We start from the raw sequence: 7116 nt of genomic DNA, 5'->3' as shown, positions 1-7116 counted from the left end.
GCCCATGGGGAGCCTCTTAGCAGGGGGAATGCAGCATTTGGCTGACAACAAACAGCAGCCATCGCCCGCCGTGCGGGGCTGGACCGGCACAAAGCCAAATACCTCCTGCCCGGGAGCTGCAGGCAGCTGCCAGTCCCCCTCTCCCCCCTCGTCAGCGGCCAAATGTGTGGGGTGCAGGTGTCTTCACTTACCTGCTTCCCTGCCCGCAGCCCGAATTCTCTTTGTGAGTGGCCAAGAGCAAAGAGAGAGGGGGTAAAACTGTCCAGGGCCAGCTGGGGAAGGGAGGACAAAAGATTTTCCCCCAAAGTGTGGGGAGGGGGTGGTTTGTCCCACTTTCCCCCTCTGCCCTGAGTGATGCCGGCCCCAAAGCCCACCCGAGGCTGGCTGCTCGGGGGCACAGCTTTGCTGCTGTCGGTTTTGCGGCGCTATGGGGTGCCTGGTTCTGCCTGTTTCTCTAGGGCTCGGCTCCCGGATCCCCCGGCTGCGAGAAGCAGGCGTGCTCCCGGCGACTCCAGGTAAGCAGGTTTCACTGGCGCGTTTTGCAGAGATGTAGTAAGGTTTAAAATGTGGCTTCTAGATGCTACAGCAAATCTGAGCGGGAGAAGGCCAGGCAGAGGTAACACAGCTGCCGGCAGGCTCACAGGACAAAGTGTAGCAAGTCGGGAACACGTTTCTCCTCCACAGCCCGTGCTCCCTGCAGCCCCCGCTGCCCACAACAAATGCTGAAGTGTTCTTGACACCCAGGCCTGAGCAGCAGCAGCAGACAAAAATTTAACTAAGGGTGGAGCGATCCTTCGATGCAGGGGTGAGGAGAGCCGCTGCAGCTGTGACAAACAGTGGTACTGCTCAGCTTGATTTAGTGTCATTCCTTTTTTGTTTTTCCAAGTCATGTGAGTTTGGTTTATGGCATGAAGTACTTTGCTGTAGGGTGCTGGATTGCCTCTGACGCTTCTGTAATATTCCATTTTTTCTTCCTTTGGATGTGCAGGTGTACAACTCCGGTGTTCCTGCCCAGACAGCACTGTGCTTGGTGAGTGTAATGGATGGATTTAATTTCCATCTCCTACAGTTCTTCGGGGACATGCTGAGGTTTTTATTTCTTCCTCTCCTATTTTTACTGAAGAGAAGGGGAAATGTTGTGCCTCCATAAAGGAGAGTGGGAGTGGGTAGCGAGCGATACAGGACGGGCACATCGTCAGTCACGCAGCCAGGCATAAAACATTGCTCAGTTTTGGTGTCTCTGCCTCTCATTGTAAAAATAAGACTGTACGCATAAAACACAGCGGCTGTTCACGGGAGAGACCTCCTGTGCGCTGGCACAGTCACTCCTCCAGCTCCCAGCTGCGGAGTCACAAAGCACGGGCGCCTGGAGCTCTGTGTAACATCCTCGCTGGGAGACGGTGCGTTAAGGGTAGATGTGAGTGGAAGTGCTGGTGCAGAGTAGAAGGGCATGAGTCAGGCCTGATTTCTGTCACACCGCAGGGTCTGTCCCCATGCTGGCTCTGTTCGTGCTGAGCGGCCAGCCCTCTGCTCGCCCACAATCTGTTTTTTGGCTCTTTTATACCGTCTAGAAGGAGCTCTGTGGAGACAGAGCTGTCCAGAGCAGCTCGGGCACCACCAGCAGCATTCAGGTGGGGGGGAAAGGAGAGTTGCTGTACATGCAGTAAGTGTCAGTCAGCCCTTTGTGTCCTTCAGGGCATCCCCGGCGTTGTTCTCTGGGGGTAAAAGCAATGAACGATTGAGCAGTGGAGGGGATGTGATCAAAACCGCCCTGTTTACCACAGGGCAGTGCTGAGCATTGCACTGACACAGGCTGGGTGACACTGATGAGCTCCCTGTAGAGCCCCTGGGGACACAGCGGCGTTTTGAAACTCACGGGTGAGAACGCTAAGCCAGGACGGCACGGTTTCCAGCTCATGGGGCTGAGCATGGAGCCGTGCCACATGTTTCTCATCCTGCCCGTATGTCTGTTAATGGCCCTGTCCTGCCTCCATCCCCAGGGACTAATTGCCTCACACTTGAGCAAATGTGCCTGGTGTTTAAAAGGAGTCTATCGATTTGTGTGCGTATTCCTGAAAGCCTCACAGGGCCCTGTTTCCTTTGAAGTGTAAAAGCATCTGTCTGTCTCTGCTTCTCCAGCAGTCTCCTGCTCCATTTGCATCTCCTCTCTGGCTTGCAGGGGCAGCCCGGGGAATCCTCCCCCGGCCCCATGCAGAGTTTGGGGTTTGGGCTGCTGAGAGGGCTCCCTGCCACGGGAAGATGGGACTTGAGGACAGAGGTGCAAAGCTTCGGTCTAGGCAGGGGGTGAGCTCAGCTTGCAGCTCGGGGTGCTCAGGATGGAGCTATTTCTGAAGGCCAGTTTCCAGTGCTCCAGACTTTGGGAATGCTCTCACTGCTCTTTTATCTGCAGTGGGTGTGTTGATTAGGAAGGAGAGGAAATAGCCCCTGGCTTCTTCCCTCCGTCTGTACTGAGGTTCTGGTGCCAGACAGCACTGGTCGGTAAGGAAATAAGGTCAGACCTGGGCCGGTTTGGATAATCCACCATCCCGGAGCTGAACTGCACAGGGGAGACCAGAGCCTGTGATGGTTCTGTGACAATGCTTTGAACAAATACTGTTGAAACACAACTGAGTCCCTGCTCTGGGTGTGGACAACTTGACCTGTGATATTCTCCCCTGGACGGTGGGACTGGCCCTGGACAGGCTGCGTGTCCCCACCACGGCGTTTTCACCTAGGCACAACCTCACAGGAGTGGTTGTGCATCTGGAGCCGGGACTAAAACCTCAGTCACTCCTTGGTGATCCCCGGGGTGGTGGTGAGAGGACAGTACGGTTAAACCCAGGCCTGAATTGCAGGGTAGCCACTTTTGAATTGAATTGCAGCCACTGCCATCCAGCATCCCCCAGATACGTGCGTTGGGTTTCCTATTTCAGTGGGGCCCCAGCAGAGCAGCGGTGGCACCTCGCTGCTGGAGGCAGTAAATGGGCTCCCATCTGGTTTTAATGATCAGTAGCACTTTGGTGCTTGTTTATTCCCATGTTTTATGCTACAGCAATAAAATACTGCTTCAGTTTGTTCAATCCATCCCGGTGCAGGATGGAGATGAGTTCACAGCCTCTGACAAAGAGGTCCCAGTGGTACGTGGGGTGTTGTTTTTTTTAGACAGCTGGGCAGGATCAGATGATGTAGTGGCAATTAGTTTGAAATACAAACATGAGCGGACAGTATAGAAGGAAGGGAGGGCAGCTCATGGTGTGCCTAGCGAAGAAATCTTGTCCTTGGATTAAAGGAGGAGACTTTTGGTTATAGAGCTAGAACAGGTGCTCGAGGAAATTTTAGTCCCAAAGTGCTGCCCATGGTGGTCACTCAGCTGCAGTGTTGTGTTTAACCCTCCCATCCTGTTACAATGCTAAAATGGGGGTGGAGACAGCAGAAGCGGTGGCAGGGCCACGTCTCACTGTGGGCATAGACCAGCTCTGGTGCAGGTTACCAGTGCTGCGGCGCTCGAGGCAGCTACAGCGTAAACCAGTTGTTTTACAAAATTCTCTGGAGTGAATACAGTCTAATATTAAATTAGTCTAAGGAGGAAACTGTTAGTAAGGGGCTGTGGGGATTTCTGATGTTGCTCCCTCTGCCTCACACGCTTGCGTTACCTGCCCAGTGCACCCGGAACAGAGAGCCTCTCTGCCAGCAGCTCTGGCGCTGAGGAACGGATCGTCCTCCGAAGGGACGAGCAGTAATGCTTTGTATGTCTCTGGCAGTTGGTATCTGGGGATCTTGAATCATTTTGCAAATGCTAGTTAAGCTTTTCAGCACGTCTAAACGTGACTCTGTCCCGCGGGGCAGGTGGGGGCACTAAAGCAAAGAGAGATTGAAGACAATAAACCACAGAGGAGAGAAATGGGCTCTTTGTCTCCCTTCTGACTTTTGTGGAGACCTGGAAACCTTTTGCTTTCCCATCTCCCATTTGTCTTCCACCCTAGTGGTAGAGGAACAGTCTCCTCCACTTTAGTTCCCAACAGTAGACTCCTTGGAGGATCTCCAGCTCTTAGCTTTGAAGACCATTGACTTTCAGCAAAGCAATCCTTTTTCCCAACTGTTTGTCAAGGCTTGGAGCTATAGGTGGCAACTAAAGAGAGAAGGATTCCAGCAAACTAATTAACCCCCTTCTGAGTTGTTCAGGGTCCATTCCCTTGGTGCTACTGATTTGTGCTAAATTTCCCTGGAAGATCTAATGTAGGGGGAATGATTAAAGGAGACTTTTCTGGGGCTGCTTTTACACATCAGGAAGAAGGAAGGTAGGCAGCTGTGGCTCCGTTTGGTTACCGCTTTCCCCAAGGCCATACACGCAACCGCCGCTGGAGCCAGGACTGGTTTCAGGCTGACCTACGTTTAGAGTGCGCCACTGAGATCTGTCGGGTCTCAGCAATGTGCGAAGCAAAACCAGTCCCTCAAACCCCGCCAGGTACCCTCTGACATGGCACTCCGGGTTACACCAAATGTGTCACCTCCAGCTTCCCAAACAAACACGGGGTGTCAATGTGGAGGGAAGGGACTTCTACAGAGCTGAGCAGGTTTTGCCATCCTCATGTCAAGAAGGGCTGTCTGCTCCTCCCGAGGGTGAGCCTGGCCTCTGGCTTTCAATTGCAAATGAAGCAAACGGCAAAGTGTTTGCAAAGAAACCTCCCAGGCCTCTGCCCTGGTCCATCGTCTTGGCCCCTGGCTCACCCTGATGGGGTAAAAGCTCCTGGAATCAGGGCAGAGCTGTGTCATGGCGCCCTGGAAAGAAGAAACCCTGATCCCTGTGGATGGTCCTAGCAGCCTTGTGCAGCTGAAGCTGAGTGGGGCTCCGGGTGGCGGGAGACAAATGAAGGCAGGCAGGCAATGGGCTGCCACGCTCATCCTCACGCTGCTCCCAGCCCAAAAGCAGGGACGGTGGGGAGAAATAACACTCTGATTCCTGGGATTTGGGGTTGGGACAGCTTGTGAGCTGCAGCACGAAATCCTCGAGTCCAGACTATAAAGTACTTCACAGGGCCGTCCCAATTGCCTGGCCTATTAGTTTTATGGAGGGGGATATTGTAAATGCGCAGTTTACCATGGTAATGAATATATAACCGTAGTGGGCAAAGAAATCCTGGCAGGGAGGCAGCAGGAGCCTGCCTTTGGGTGCCGGGGGGTCACCTGCCTGTGGGCTCCCGGGGTCCCCTGGCCTCTGTCCGCTTCCAAGCGGGGCTGAGTGGGGCTGGCTGCCACGCGTGGCTGTGCTTTGGTGAGGAGAGCCTTCTCCCATCGCCCCAGCTGGGCCTTCCTCCCCGGCACCCCGAGCGGAGCAGGAGGAGGATGGATCTGGGCGGCTGCACAGGCAGGGGCACAGTGCCACCCAGTGACTGCGTGTGACCTGCCAGGGGACAGCTGGGGCAGAGCTGCGACAGCCTGCGGTGGTTTTGCTGCAAAGGTTTTGAGACCTGGAAGCCGCAGCGAGGGCGTCCAGAGGCGATGGCGAGTATGGGGAAACCCAAGAAACCGGTCTCATTGCTGCTTTCTGATTGAAATGCGCAAGGGACAGAGCTCCCGTGCTGTCGTGGCGTGTCTGGAGTGGGGGTTTGGCGTGACCGGTCTTGTTCAGGTGCTGACAGAGGCTGAGTCAACGGCAAGTTGGGGCTGAAGCTGCTCACGTTTCGGGAGGGACCCTGGCAGCAAAACAAGCAGAGGAGGAGGTGGTTACCCAGGACGTGCTGCTCTCCGTGGGAGGATGTGTCTTTGCACTGGGAAGCTCAAGAAGGCTCCCAGAGAGACGAGGCTGCCACAGGGGCTGCCTTGGAGCCGCTCAGCCTCTGCCAGGCTGGGGCTGGACTGGGAGGGAGGTGCAAAGGTGTCTTGGGCGTTAGATGACAGCCATGTGCGGTGGCTTTCTGACTTGCACCCCAAGGTTAATGCAGGACCCTTCCTCCTTTCTGCCCAAACCCTGCCTGTGTTCCTCGCCGGGTCGAGCCCTGTGTCACATTCCCAGGCTACGGCAAGCATCAACAGGCAGCTTGAATGGTGGGGGGAAGGGGAAAGGAGCCAGATACAGTGGGGTGCGGTGTCAGCAGCTCCCAAAGTGACTCCCTGTGCTGTAAATTGCTGCCCCAGCAATGCCCTGACATGTTTCCAGCTGGGACTGTCTCTTGGAGGAGGCACAGACTATGGCTCTATTTTGGCTGATGACTATGGAGCCCACGTAGCATTTGGCAGCAGGGAGGGGTGTTAAATCAACCTGTCCTTCTCCAGGTACATCGTCTCCTCCCCCTGCTCCCCTCCATTTTCCATAGCTGTTTCAGTGCCGCGCTGCCACTGGGCTGCGGGACTGCAATGTGCGGCTGAAATGAGGGCACTGCAGCAAGGGAGGCGTGAGCCCTGCACGTTTGACGGGTGGAAGCCCTACATCTTTACTGCCCTGTCAAGGACTGTGCACGCTTTCTGTTCCTAAGCTGCTCTCCCACGTGTCTTTATTTTTGTCTATTTAAATTTAGGCCAGTGTTGATACCACAAACACCGCTGTGGAGGTCTGTGGGCTACCCTTGCTGTACAGCACAAACTCTTGCTAGAAACCCAGGCTGGAGAGCTGTTTCTATCCCATCGCCTCCCTCTGCCTCGGTCAGATGGTCACTAGTGACAGTGATGGTGGATCACTCAGCCCCACACAGGCAGGAGCGGAGTACTGGAAGTAACCTTTCTGTTGCTACTGGGGTATGTCCTGCCCTTTGGGATGATTTTGGCCGGAGGTTTCCAATAGTGCTGATATCCTGCCCGTGTTGGTCAGCCCTGTGTTAGCCCATTCAGCAGAACCCCAGACTGGAGCCAGTTTTAGCCTTTCTGCTTCAGACCCTCCCCGATGTGTCCTGCATCCAGGCCAAGGTGCTATTTTCTTGCAGGGAAATTATCTTTGTTAATTTTACATCTAGTTCTCCAAGGCGATGAGTAGCCACAGCTATTCCAGGTAGTCGGGGGCAGCGGGAGGTATTCGATCTTTGAGGGATATGGCTCTTCTGTGCATTAAGGCGACCGAGTGTGATGAATTACATCTCCTTTGTGCCATGCAGGGCGTTAGGCTGGATGATCAGCAGGGAGCCA

Source organism: Charadrius vociferus, unplaced genomic scaffold (assembly GCF_000708025.1).
Source record: "Charadrius vociferus isolate BGI_N301 unplaced genomic scaffold, ASM70802v2 scaffold999, whole genome shotgun sequence".
NCBI classification, from domain to species: domain Eukaryota; kingdom Metazoa; phylum Chordata; class Aves; order Charadriiformes; family Charadriidae; genus Charadrius; species Charadrius vociferus.
This window is presented reverse-complemented; position numbering follows the sequence as displayed.